Genomic DNA, 14952 nt, shown 5'->3' on the forward strand with positions numbered 1-14952 from the left:
TCATTCGTTTCTACTTGGCAGAGGCCAATACGCCCTTCACTATGTTATATTCTATTGGGGCATACTTTTTAGGGTACCAGTTTATTTCGTTTTAAGGTTTCTTGTGTTGCCTGGACATCAGGCAGCAGAACTGTGACTATTCTCAAATGGTAAATGTACTGGCTACCTCTGGAACCTCCCATCCCAAAGCCTAGATAGGCAAGGCTTTCAACGTTTTCACAGACCCACTCCACCATCAGGCAATTTTGGTTCAGCTTGTAAGCACTGGATTCTCTATGCTTTTGGGTCAGTCTGGAATGGGCACTTCCAAAATTGCTTTAGAACGCCTCTTCCAAGATGGCTACACTCTCTGTTCCAAGATGGCTACATTCTCTGTTCTGGCCGTATCAGTCTGCCTTCCTTTAGGGTCCCTGATATTCTTTCAGGATCCTCTAACTTTCTGCTCTTCATGTTTCCATGCTCTCTTCTCCTTTTCTGCCTAGAGTTAGTCCATATAGAGAGTATGACCCTGTACCATTTGAGACATTTGGTTTTCTATTTATATTGAATACTTGGATTGTATGACACTTTGAAAAACTATTTAATTAACATCTGACTGATTTTCTAGGAGTGTAAGAATTAATTGGAATCGAAGGATTATTCCCACATTTCTACCTCCACTTTAATAGAGAAAATATCATATGTTCCACGTGATTCCTCCTCTCAGTAAAATGACAGCACCAACAGGACAGGATTACAAATTAAGTATTAAGTTGCTAAATTGATCTTTTGTAACAACTTCTCACTTCAAACAATTAAAGAATTTGACTTTTCAATGTGGGCTGTTTAATGACATGCAAGTTAAATATTGCTATCACAATGTATTTAAATATTAAAATATGCATTGGTCACTGTATTTTAAAAGTCCCCCTTCTACAGTTACATGTAAAGTGGCTGATGTTTAAACATGTCTTGCCTTTTTTCCTTCTTTCTGGCATATTTCAGCCTCAAGACTGCAATGCATTGTTAAAAATACAAGTTACAAGCCTGTTTCTTTAAAAACATGATTCATTCTACTGGTAATAAAAAGGGCACCCCTATTACAAGACATTACCAACAGCAAATGTCTGGCTTCTTCAGACTTTATTTTGTAACAAAATCCCTTTGAAACTCCAGAATGTATTTATTTTATTCCATGTTCACAGTATGACATGATGGAATGGACCCAGCATCTGGCCTCTTGTAATATTAAGTGACACAATGCACATTTATCTTTATCCCCAGACTCTGGTAGGCTGTAAATATTGTCAGTTTGAAATAGAATAATCATAGGTTCTTCTGTGACCATGATTGCGATTGAATTTCTCTTATTTTGGGGACTTTTCTAAGGGCACCTGTTCCCATTTGCATGTCACAGAGCAGTTTTAAAGCCTCCTCTTAGCATTTTATCTGCATGAAAATAGATAACTTCCAAACAAAGATGAGACTTCTAATTTCAAGGGCTCCCAGTATGTCTTTGAGATTCTAATACAATGAAAGTGTGCCTGGTTGACTAACAACATCTGTTTTTTTCCTTGAGTAAACATGTCTTGGTTCAAGGGCCTGGTGTATTGACTTAAGAAAACATATAGCATTGCTTTACATTGTTTTGAAACCCAGAGTTCACCTTTTAACAAGGGGCCTTTCTGTTCAATGCAAATTACAGAAAGTCTGCTTCATACGTACGTTAATACATGCGCAGAATAATCATTAGAAATCATTGAAAGGATTACTTGTCTGGAAAATCAAACATTGTGATTGTTAATGTAGTAATAGGTGTTGTTTGCCATTAGCTCTGATCAGTATCTGAAGGTAGAAGACAGGAGGAAACAGGCCAGAGGAGGGAGATGAGGGATAAAGGCAGCTTGCTGTGGAGGAACAGCAATGTTCAGAAAAGTGGTGCAAACTGGAGCAAAGAGTGGACGAAGCAGGAAGGTGGGAGCGAAATCCGACATCAGACTGCAGACAAGAGTGTGGCCAGGGTGAAGGCAGCTGCTGGCTGGAGCGTGACAAAGTCAAAACGGCTGCAGTTGAACATGCATCAAGTCCTTGGGTCCGGTAGACAAAGTGCTTCCGTGGGAGCAAGCAGCGTCTCAAGGCAAGTGTGCTACCTCCATTAGTGTTTGAATAGAGTACCACCAGAGGTGCAATCAATAAGGCTCTCATTGCCTCACTTCCTCAGGATGGCATGCAGCCGCATGCAGCTCTGGTGGGCAGGTGACAGACACAGTGGGTTTTAGAGTGTAACGTATGTAAACTACTCTACCAATTGGATGGTGTTCATGGATGTGCTGAGTTCCCAAGAATGTTCATCAAGATTTACCAGATATTTTATTTCAACAGATATTCCACCCATAGGCCTCTGCATGTAGAATCCAAGATGTACTGCACCACCATGGACCAAGTTTTTTGCCCCAGAGGCAGATTTGGGAAAACCTTGTGATGAGAAGGATGCGATGGCCTCAGGACAAACACATGAATTACTGCAGAATATGCCAGTGCTTGGCTATCCACCACCTCAAAGCCAGAAAATACATTATGTTTAGAATGTGGAAAGGACCCAAAAATCAATGCTTCATTCTCTTATGGGGTGGAGTAAAGCATGATGTGCTAGTGGAAAGCTTCACATAATGCTGTGCCTTGTGCAATGTGGCTGGTGTCTGTTTTCAGTTGGCTTTTTCTTGTAGGATTTATCGGGTATGCATTGGGTTAAGCATTTGTGTGGACTGTGACCATCTTCTGAGCAATGTCCTGGGCATCTAATACTGGACATGTTGCTGGTGTATGCATGAGTTGTACCTTTGGAGGAATGCCTGCCAGACAAAAGAAAGGAGAGATGCCAATGGAGGCATGATAGCAGTTGTTGTATGCAAATTGCATTAGAGGCTGGAGGTTCATCCAGTTGTCTTGGGTGTGGGTAATGAAACGTCATATGTATTGTTCAATGCATTGGTTGACACGCTCGGTCTGCCCATCTGCTTGTGAGTGGAACGTGGTGGACTGTACAGACTGAAAGCCAGGTTGCCATGACAGTACTTGCCAGAACCCGGCAGTGAATTGTGAACTACGATCTGACACATTGTCATCCGGCAGCTTTTGCACTTGTTTCAGGCATTGTGTTTTTACAGTGATGTTGTTGAGACAAATGGCATGAAATGCCCCATTCTGGTATAAGTGGTGAGATATGCCCAGATGACCGTTTTCTTCCTGGAGGGAAGCAGTTCTTTATGGTAAACCTTTCCCAGGGCCAGGTAATGTTATTTGAAGGCTGTAGAAGGAGGCCACCAGGTGGTTGTCTGGAGCCATTGCGTTGCATGAACACCATGCACTGCTTTATGTTGTCCTTGACATTGTCAGGCCATCAAAGAATCAAGAACCAAGGCTGAACCACTGTTCATATTTGGGGTCATGCCAGGGTTTTATATAATAATACTTTATTCGGTTTTCACCATTAAATAAAATACAATACACAATGATTAATAAAAAGAACTCAAAATGTCCTCGCCAAATGTTCAAAAGCTTCAACGGTATACTTAAAAAGGTCATTACGCATCTACACATGACAACGCAGAATTCATAGCATCTGAGACATGCCTGATGTTATTAGCTTTAAAGTGGTTTTTCAAACATAATCGTCTCAGGTCCAAGAATGTTGGACAACTAAATAAAAAGTGAGTTAAGTCTTCCTCAGTTCGACAACCTCATGTACAGAGCTTTGAGTTAATCAACTATTTCGTCCGCGCCCTAAGAGGCAAGACATTCAGCTGGATCATCACAATGATACGTCTTTGTGTAAGTGAACGGGTAGCACTCAAAGGAAAATGTTCTTGGTAGATCTGATGTGCCCCCGTCAGATGCCCCAATGAGCTTAACTTATCCATACTATTAGTTGCAAGAACAATGTTTCTCCTTCTGGCCTTCATGGACAGTTGTTGTTTGGTAATTATACCACTCCTCAACTCGTCAAAACCAATTTCCCATTTTTTGCACAGATTGGAGCAATCCTTATACCAGGTATACATGGCAAACATCTACACCTTCTCTAGTTCTTCTCTTGCATTCAAGAGATTGGGATTTGGCAAGGAAACTCACTTGAAGGCCCTGCACTGGAATGGTCTCTGACAGAGGCCCTATTGTCTGAGTATAAATGGAGTAATGCAGATGGAACACTCAATCTCTTGAGTTTGGCCCATAGTAGAGGTTGTTCGATGGAATCAAAGGCCTTGGCTAGATCTAAAAAGCCATTATACCCTGCACACTTTCTTATCCTTACATATTTATTTATGATTGTAGAGAGTACAAAGACATGGGGCCCCATTACGGGTTTGGCGGTAGCCATGCCGCTATTGGCGGCATGGCTGCCTCCAAAACCGGGTCCGGGTTCCCTGAATGGGGAATTACTGGGCCATTCCGTGTTTAGAGGGCCCGGTAATTCCTCCCTCATGGAACCCGGGCCCGGACCTTCCCCATTCCCATTCGAGCCCCCATAGGGCTCAATGGGAATGGGAATGGGAGAGGGAGCTAACAACGGGCTGATTACGACCGGCCCATTGTTAGCTCCCTGGTCCCCTCGTGAGGACCTCGTAATCAGGCAGAATGGGAATAACGGGTCTGCACCCACTAGCGGACTCCGTTAACTCATTCCGCCTGACTCGTAATGAGGCCCATGGTCTGTTGTTGAGAAGCCCTTCCTGAATCCAGGCTAGTAGATGGGAAGTATCTTATTTTCCTCAGCCCATGACTAAAGCCTGGTCAGGACACAATTAGTATACATTTTGAGCTGCAATCTAATAATGAAATGGGGCAATAGCAGTGAGGATCCAGCCTCAAGCCTTTTTTTATAGATTGGTTTAATTATTCTCAGAGACCAAGAGTGAGGAATCGTCTTTGAAACAGCAATCGCGTTGAAAAGTTTTAGCAGCACTGGAAGCCACCATTCAGGGAACCACCTATACATTTCAGGTCTGGTCTTATCCGGGCCTGATGCCTTACATGATTTAATACCCATAATAGCCTACTCCACCTCATCCAGTGAGAAAGTGAAATCAATATCAGCATTAGGCAATGAGAGAGTGTTTCAGCCTTGTCAAACATAATAGACTTTAAATGCTCAGCCCACTCACAGTTTGTTATAGGGTTAAAACGATTCATAAGCACCTTCTCTGAAACCACATTCCACCAAATTCCAAAAACCTTCGTTGTCTTTATCACGTATCGCAACTTCAGGTTTTTCCCACTGGGATTTCCTAGAACAATTTATTTTGTTTAAGCTCAGGAGTTTCTTATATTCCTTCGTTGCCACATGCCTAGCACCTGCTGAGATGTTATTAAATATGGAATTACACCATAAAAACACTTGCCAGGGTGACCACCCAACATGACACAGTGGCATCACTAGAGTAGCTTCTTCCAGGTTTTCTCTGTTGGTACATATAGTCACATGTGGTGGGAAAACAAACACTCTGATGTAGTTTTGAGGTCTGGGTGTTGTTGAAGTAGCCATAGAATTTAATCAATGCAGGGTGAAAGAACCACCCAAATACCAGGGTTTCCATCATAAGCTTCCACCACAAATGATTCTTGAAATATGATTGGGGCTGAGCAGAAAGCTTCCATGAATCAGTCAAAAGCATCTTGGGTATGTTTGGTCCACTGGAACTGTTTGTTCTTCTTGGTAATGGTTGAAAGATGCAAAGAACTGCTTGACAAAATGCCAATCGATGTTTATGAACCCCAAGAAGCTCTGGACATCTTTGACGGACACTGGTTGGGGACATTTCATCTCAGGCCAGATTTTCCTTTGGCTCAACTACTGCACATTAGGTGTGAGAACAAAACCTGGGAATGCCACTTCCGGCACATCAAAGCTAACCATCTCAGGTTTAGTGTGGAGGTGCTGAGAACGTCCAGTGCATGCGGCACATCCTCTGGGACCATAGATCAAGATACATAACCAAAATCACTCCACAGATGTCCAGGGACACTTCAGCTATGGAAGCTTTGAGATGCTGCAGTTGCTATGAACGCATATTCTTGAAAGCTATCTTCTGCTCATCACCGGCCCTTGTGTGTTATTTCTGATTACAAAATGGTGCTCCAACTAGATCTGTTCTTTTATGCATTCTGAATATAAACTTTGGATGCTGCTTCTTATTGTATCATTAAGGAGTTAATGGAACCATAGAAAATTTGCTGGTCGGAAAGCAGGTCAATGAGTAAACCATACAGCCAATGGGGAGTCAATTTTCCTGCCTCAATTGGGGAAAACACCTCTTCAGACTCTTGATACTTCCCTGGAAAGTAGTCGACTACAGCTGTAACATTACTGATTGTGGGTGCAAGGGTCAGAAACTCCTCCTGAAATGTCAGCATTCAGTGAATAGGAGGTGGGCGAGGAACTGGAAGGGAAAAGGACTTCAAATACAGGAATTCTGACCCCGATGGAGATTGGGCAGTAAAGCAGTTAAGGGACCAATAGATAAAAGACCCTCTTTTCTTCTGGGAAAGGTCATTATACATCAGTTGTTATTCAAAGAAGGCCCCCGGATTAGACATTTGGTAAGAAACACAGACAAGGGACTAGTCTGCAAGGGGATTGGATAGGATTATACATGACTAGGACTAGCAGTAAGAAGTTGCTTGACAACATTCTTCTATCAATCACACCTCAGTCTCATTGCAGCACTTGCAGAATATATATTCAAGCTTCATTGAATTATTGTTGGTTCAGGTCACTCATTTGTCCCCCTTCTGGGTTTGAACTTTGCATGCTTTCTCTCTTCTTCGCCTTTGTGGTCTACCACGCTATTTTAGGGGTAAGGAAATCCCACCCCTTTATGGCTTCCTTAGTGATCGCCTCGTTGATTTGATTTGATTGGTTGTTTATAACGCGCTTAATAGCCAGAGGTTTCTAAGCGCAGACCCCGGGATAGAATCTGTTTTGCTCTGTGTCGTCTTGCTTCCAAGGTGAGCAGGTTGCCCCTGAGCTATCCTCCCGAGAAACGGTACGTTGGTGGTACTCCTTCTATGGCACTTTGCACATCCTCATTCCACCCTGGCTTCTTTTGTGCATCTGCTCCCTTTCCACACCTTTCCCACCCCTTCTGTACTTCTCCCATGCTGAGACTTCTGTAGCTGTACCTTTGCACTCTGTTTGGAATGGCTTTGTTCCTCTTGCTAGAAGTCTGTTATGTATTTCTGTGGCATTTTTTCCTGGCAGCATCATGGTTTTTCTCTGCCTTTATTTCTGCAACAGGGGACAGAAAGGGGTAGGTAGGTGTTGGTGGGGCACCGCGTCTGATCACCCTCTACCGGGTTAGCCCTCTAAATATTTCCCCACTTCAAAAATGTGCACTGAATTGATGTTGGCAGCTAACATGTGTTCTTTTATACTTAATAGAGATCATGTGAAGATCCTGTTTCTGATTTTTCCTTGTTTTTGTCTTCCTCCTTTCACTTGGCAGGGGGACTCTTTGTTATGGCATTCACCTGGCAGCCCCCTGTTCGATTTAGGAGTTGGTGCCCAAATCTGCAGAAACTATGTGCTAGTCATGGAAAAATGCTTCTATATGGCACATTCATTGGCAAAATTACAATTGGAAATGGAAGATTTGCAGTGGCCAGTTGATGGTGGGGTTATGGCATGTTGACCTGGACATACCCAAGATGCCTATTATCTGCAGTGGGTGAATAAGATCAAAACAAATGCACTTTTGATAGTTCATTTTCTTGAAATGAGTAATTTGGTGACAGGGAGACGTTACGTGTTGACATACATGTCGGCGGCTCTCTGTCGTGAAATTTTCGGCATTTGCACAGTGGAGTGCAAAAGTGCAAGGTAAAAGGCAGCATACACACATGTACGCCACCTTTTGCTGTGCGCTTTTGCATGCCACCGTGCAAAGTGAGCAAACACTGTCTGGCATACTTATATCCCAGGCAGTGTTTACTTTTTTTATTGTGAGCGCTGCTTGCCATGCTTGCATGCAGGCATGTTAGGCAGGGTTTAGGTTTAATTGTAAACACTTCCCACTTTGCTAGCATGGCAGGCAGCATTTACAATGGCTCCCTGTGCTGTCCGTCTGTGTCATGCCGGTGCATAAATCAGCCCAACCCCATTGGTATCACCTGCATTTGTACCAGCATGAAAATACATGCCGGCACAGATGCTGGAGCATTCGTATGGCAGAGAGGAAGGGAGGCAGCAGAAACGCAAGTTGCCTTCTGCCCCTCCTCTCCTCCATACACGGGAAGGAAAGTTATCCATGACATGAGTGGAAGGCGTTAAAGACTTACTCAAGGCTTTAATGCCTTCAATTCAAGTAACTGCTCATAGGAACATGAGCTCCTCTGTGTGTTGATTCCTCCAACCACTGGGAATCGGTAACACATTTCTGCAAATGTGCGAAGTACCTGAACAAATCCAGAGAACGCTACTTCAAAGTCAACATTTCCACCCCTATAGCTTGAGTGGTGCACTGCCGTTCAAACATTTTCTTGAAGGATGCACTGAGCACAGCATCATTCAGCAGAATAGCAATGTGGGGATTAAGGGGTAGTCTAAGCCACAATGTCACCCCCCCAGGTTGAAAATGATCCTCTCCATGTTGGTATGGAAGTTAGTGGACTTCCTTAAAACGTGCAACATGCATTGTGGCTGAAAAATACAAAAGTGGGGACCTTGCTCAAGAGCAGTGGAGCACTGTACATAGTGTGGGTAGCCAGCGTTTGTGCTGGCATCTTTTAACAGTAGCGCAGTACTGTGAGTTGAGGTCTGTGAGTCAGTATGTGCGTCCATTGAGATTTGACTTTGGTCAGGTGTTGAAATTGGAGAATTGTTGGGGCATTCCGAACCGATACTGGGATCGACCTCCAGAGGGTAGGTGGGTGAGCGTGTCCTCTATTTGTGATTCAACCCAGTTGGTTGATTTTCTGTGTGAGATTTTCTGCCTCATTCTCATCCCGGCACTTATGTGCTGGATCGGTCGCCCGCGCAGCGGGCAGACACAGCGGGCGTGCCGCCAGCGCGCCAAATACGCGCTTAAGGCAAGCCCGTCTGTGCCCGTCCGTGCCGGGAAGGGCCGCAAGGAGCCGTTAGATAAAGGCTTTCTGGTCTCTCTGGCACCCCCTGATACCATATGGCCCACTGGCTGGAACACCCACACATCCAATACTAGTCTGCCCCCCCACTATCATGGAGCCTTTGAGAACCGTCCATACTCTATGCCTTTTAAACACCAGATCCCCCCCGGCGCACGCTGGTGAGATCTGGGATCTGCTAACACACAGGCAATCAGAACTTTTATGCTTGACTGAAACCTGGCTTACTCCGAGCTTGGCACCTGCTATAGTCCAAGCTCTCCCCTCAAACTACCGTATTCTACACCAGGACCGTCCACCCCCTAACCGGGGTGGAGGCATTGCAGTTATTTTTAAAGACATATTCACGGTTACCCAGCTACCTTGTCCTTCCGCGTCTAGTATGGAAGCCCTCCTGTGTCGATGCATACTCTCACCTTCTAGTACTATTCACCTCCTGCTTATTTACCGCCCCCTGCTCCCATAGGTCGCTTTGGGCTAGACTTTGCGGATCTCGCTGCCGACCTTAATTTGCAGTACTCCAATCTGGTGATACTAGGTGATTTTAATCTACATTTTAATCTACCCAGATCAGATGAACTCAACTCCTTCTTTGACAGCCTTTCTGATCTTCATTTTTGCCAACTGATCCAAGCCCCCACCCACCTTCATGGTAATATCCGTGACCTGATATTCGTAAAGGATACTTTGCTGTTCCCCGGTCCGATTGAGCCAGTGACCTTGTCTGACCATCACCTGGTCACATGCTCACTTCAGTCAGCTCCCCCTCCCTGCAAGATTCTACCCTATAAGACGCCTCTCTGCTCCTGGCGCTCGGTTGATCCTAAGGCACTTAGTGCCCTGATAGCTTCCAATTGTATCTTCCTGCGACCCCTTTCATTTGGCGCACTCTCTCAGTCACTGACGACTGCCGCCAATCATCATGCCCCATTGAAACTTACTCAAGGCCGCAGATTACCGTCTCAGCCCTGGTTTACTGATCTACTAAAAAATGCTCGTCTCCAACTCAGACAAGCCGAAAGCAAATGGCGGATTAACTATGATCCAGCGCTTAGAGACCTTTACAAGATCAATCTCTCAACCTACTTAGCCAGTGTTAAACTTGCCAAATCAACATTTCTTGCCCAGAAAATTGAAAATGCTTTACTCAAGCCGAAAGCTCTATTCTCTATTGTTCATTCTCTTGCTTCCTCAGAGTCGCTGACCTCTATGGTTGTCATGATCTCTGCTTCCAAAAGATCAGGACTTGCCCGACTCCCTTGGAAGCAGACCCATAACCCCGGTTCCGAGTGCCAGCCAGTCCCAATTGGGACCTTTTGGACCCTGTCCTGGCGCCAGTGGCACCAGGCTCATAAAGATGCCCAGTCCCAGCGCTGGAAGCGCCGGGCTCATAATGCTTGGGTGGACTTACCTGCAGCAGACCATGCTGCTTACTTACCTGCCAGTTGAACCCCTGATCCTCTTCTGTTTGGGACTACTTTTCCTGTTGGGTGGGGCAGGAGCCACTCCCTAGGTTCAGAACACTGGAACTCTTCTGGAAAGCAGGAACTCTTTTCTTACCTAGGCGTGGCTGTGGAAGAAGACACCTAAGCACTACAGGAGGCTATTTAAACCACACCCGATGGATGAATCTTGCTTTGTGTTTTTCTGCATTCTCTGCAGCAGAACGCTCATCGTGTCTTCTGCTTCTGATCCTGGGCCTAAGGGAACAAAGGCTTACCATCCTGGAATCCAGTCTTCAGCAGCACCTGTAAAGACAAAGAAAGAACAGGTTAGCACTACGGTCTTCAGTGGCAGCGCATCTCTTACCTGGTCCATCGGCTGTCACCAACCCCTCGCGCTGCATTCCGGCATCTGAAAGACAAACGCTTACCTACTCTTCGGCGCTGCATCCCGCATCTGAAAGACAAAAGAAGGTGCGTTGAAAGACCTTGGGCAACTTTATTACTCACGTGCCATTACTCCTTCCCACGCCGAATCCAGTGGGTATTCCAGCACCCTTCAGCTTCTCTAAAGCTCCGAACTTGTACCTGCAAGATAAAAGGGACAGTTAGTGCGCATCGTGAAGCAGGCTACAAGCGCTTACTTACGTGCTTCCAGGCGCTTCTATTCCTCACGCGGGTTCGATCCTCAGCTCTCATCAGCCCGCCATCCGCCATCGCCGGAACCCTGCAAAACAAGAGATATCATTACAAAAGACTTTTAAGACATTTGAAGTGCCCAGAACTTACCGTTCGTGCAGTTAACGACGGACAGCAGTCCTCTGAGGTCAAGAGGCCTGCACCCTTATCCAGTGAAGAAACTGGTTACGGCACCCTGCCCCGAGGCAGATGGAGAGCTCGGCGTTCACTTACCTAAGGTGAGGGCGTTAACCTTTGGGGTTCTACAGGAGAAGAGAAAGGGAAGAGGAGAGAGGCACCCAATAACCCCAGTTCATTAATCCCATATTTTCTATCTGCAGACATCTTACTCTTCAAGTCAGACATACAGTGCACAGAGGTCCAGCCCAAAGAGCCAACCGTGTGTTACACATCACCTTTGAAGATACGGCATTCACCCAGTCAAGACCGACGCCTCTGCGGGAATCAGGTGAGCGTTACAGAACACAAAGCCTACCGCAAAACTCCCACCCAGGCGCTATGGAAACCTCGGATACCGACCAGCTAGCCCAGTTACTTGGGGAAGTAAGAGCAGAAGTGCATGCAGCCCGTCAGGAAACGAATGCTCTAAGAAGGGAACTGATTATTTCCAAGGAGCGAACAGACGATCTCGCTAGACAATTGCTACAGTCACAAGCCGGACAAACTCTGTTACATGCATCAGGGGCAAATCTTCCTTCAACATCCTCTACGAACCCAGTGCAGATCAACCTACCTGGGAATGTACCTCTGGCTCCGCCCGAACGATTTTCTGGTGACCCAAAGAGGTTTGCAGTATTTATTAATCAGTGCCGGTTGCACTTCTTATGCCGGCCAGCAGCCTTTCCAACTGATCAAGCTAAGGTAGCTTTTGTGCTTTCGTACCTTAGTGGCAATGCGGCAGACTGGTCGATCCCTCTAGTTAATCAAGATGATCCGGTTCTCCATGATTTTCAAGCTTTTCAGCTCAGTATGGAAAAACTGTTTGCAAGACATTCACAGGGGCAGGCCTTGGACAATGAGCTCCTTTCATTGCGACAGGGTAATCAAGACCTTTTGGCTTTTATTGCGTCTTTCAACAGACTGATAGTGGAAACTCGATGGCCTGAGGACAAAAGGATTACGCTGTTTTATAGAGGTCTATGTGGAGAGCTCAAAGATGTGTTAGCCCAAGTAGTGAATCCCCCGCAAGACTGTTCGGACTATATTGACTTAGTCGTTCAAATTGACCACAGACTGCAGAACAGGAAGGCCGATCGTTCCAAGTTTGATGCTCGAGTATTTTCCAAACCACCAACTCCTACCAAAGGAGTAGACTCCGGGGAACCCATGCAAATAGGGGGCCTGAAAGGACCACTAACACAAAAGGAGCGGGAAAGGAGAAAACAGCTGCAATTATGCCTCTATTGCGGAAACTCGGGGCACTTTCTTCGAGACTGTCCGGTGAAACCAGCCAAGAAGGCAGTAGGAGCTGCAGTTACCAGGGTCACAAACTCTGAGCAGGGAAACGACCTCGCCCGACAAGAATAGAGGTCCTCTTGCCGAGCGTTAAAACCAGTTCAGTGACCTCGCATTTCGTGATACCTATGGTCCTCATTAGCCCTGAACATCCGGATCGATTACATGCGATTGAAGCTTACGTCGACAGCGGTGCCATCGGCAATTATGTGGATTATGAAATGGTTTTGAGGATGAATCTGACTCTTTGTCCAAAGGCTGTAAAGGACGTCATTACTACGGTGGATGGTACGGAGATAGCCTCCGGACCAGTAACGCATACCACCCAAGAAGTGACGCTAGTAAGTCAAGATGGACACCATGAGAAGATTGTGTTCGATGTGATCAAGGCCCCTCAGTTCCAGATTATTCTAGGAATTCCTTGGTTAGAGAAGCACAATCCTCAGATCGATTGGCGAGCAAGAACGGTCCAGTTTCCAGAATGTGTCTCTACTTGTCACCCTCGACCTGGTGTTGCACTGGCAGCAATTTCCTCGGAGGCTCCCCAGTTACCTCCTGAATACCTAGAATTCCAAGATGTTTTCCGGAAGGATCAGGCTAACTCTCTACCTCCTCATAGGTCTTATGACTGCCAGATAGACCTGATACCTGGATCTACTCCTCCTTGTAGTAGAATTTATGCCCTCACCGAGCCTGAGAATCTTCACCTCCGACAATACCTGGATCAATACCTAGCGAATGGGTTTATTCGTCCTTCCAAGTCCCCTGCTTCCTCAGCTTTGTTCTTCGTTCCAAAAAAAGAAGGGGACCTTAGAACTTGTGTAGATTATCGCGCCCTGAACCAGATCACCGTTAAGAATAGATATCCGTTACCTTTGATCCCTGAACTCCTGGACCAAGTCAGAAAAGCATGCATATATACAAAGCTGGATCTTAGAGGAGCCTACCACTTGGTACGAGTAAAAGAGGGCGATGAATGGAAGACGGCCTTCCACACCAAGTATGGGCTATTTGAATATCAGCTCATGCCCTTCGGACTTTGCAATGCCCCGGCCGCCTTTCAATATTTTATGAACGATGTCCTCAGAGAGCTCATAGATGTGTGTGTTGTTGTTTACATTGACGACATCCTCGTTTATTCTTCATCGGAAATTGAACATCGGAAACACGTGAAAATGGTCCTCGAGAGATTGCGTCAACACAAACTTTTCGCCACTGGCTCCCCATAAAGGAGAGGATCTTATTCAAGGCTCTAAGCATCACCCACAAATGTGTCCATCTTGCCGCCCCAATGTACCTTTCCCAGAGGATCCACCTGGTCTCCTCCACAAGACCCACTAGATCACCCTATGCCAGCATGCTCTCAGTACCCAGGGTAAAAAGGACCAGAGCAGGGGGCTCCAGTTTCCCGTACCTCGCTGCCGTACACTGGAACACCTCCCTAGCTCCCTGCGCTCTGAACCCTCACTGACCGCCTTTCGGAAAACCCTGAAAACGACCCTGTTCATCTAACAATTACATGGCCTAGCCCTCATAATTGTATTGTATGATGTATTATGTGGTATATCTGATCACAGGTCATTGCCTCACTGTAACCCAAGGCACAACCTGCACACATTGTAACTAAGTCTTCCTTGCAAGTAACAGTGCCACAATGCCCCTGGGCTGCCTGCGCGCTATATAAATTTAATAAATAAATAAATAAATAAATAAGTTGGAAAAATGTGTTTTCAACGTGACTGAAGTTGAATTCTTGGGATTCATATTATCACCTAGCGGAGTGCGTATGGATTCAAAGAAGGTCGATGCAATTCTCAAATGGCCATCGCCATCCTCCGTAAAAGGTGTTCAAAGCATGTTAGGCTTCGCTAACTTTTACCGCAGGTTTATCCCCGAATTCTCTCGAATAGTCCAGCCCATCACCGCCTTGTTAAAGAAAAACAAACGTTTTGAATGGTCTACCGAGGCGGAACAAGCTTTCCAGAATTTGAAGACTAGATTTATCTCTGCACCGATCTTAAAACATCCTCGCCCAGAACTCCCCTACATCGTTGAAACTGATGCTTCGAGCCTTGCCATGGGGGCAGTTCTATCACAAAAGGACCCAGTAACCAATCAGTTGCATCCCGTGGCATTTTGGTCCCGCAAATTCTCGCCTCCTGAAATCAATTACACTATTACTGATAAGGAACTTCTAGCTATCAAGTCCGCCTTTAAGGCTTGGCGGCATTATCTTCTG

The sequence above is a fragment of the Ambystoma mexicanum genome, chromosome 2q (genome assembly GCF_040938575.1).
Source record: "Ambystoma mexicanum isolate Mex_15411 chromosome 2q, UKY_AmexF1_1, whole genome shotgun sequence".
Lineage (NCBI taxonomy): Eukaryota > Metazoa > Chordata > Amphibia > Caudata > Ambystomatidae > Ambystoma > Ambystoma mexicanum.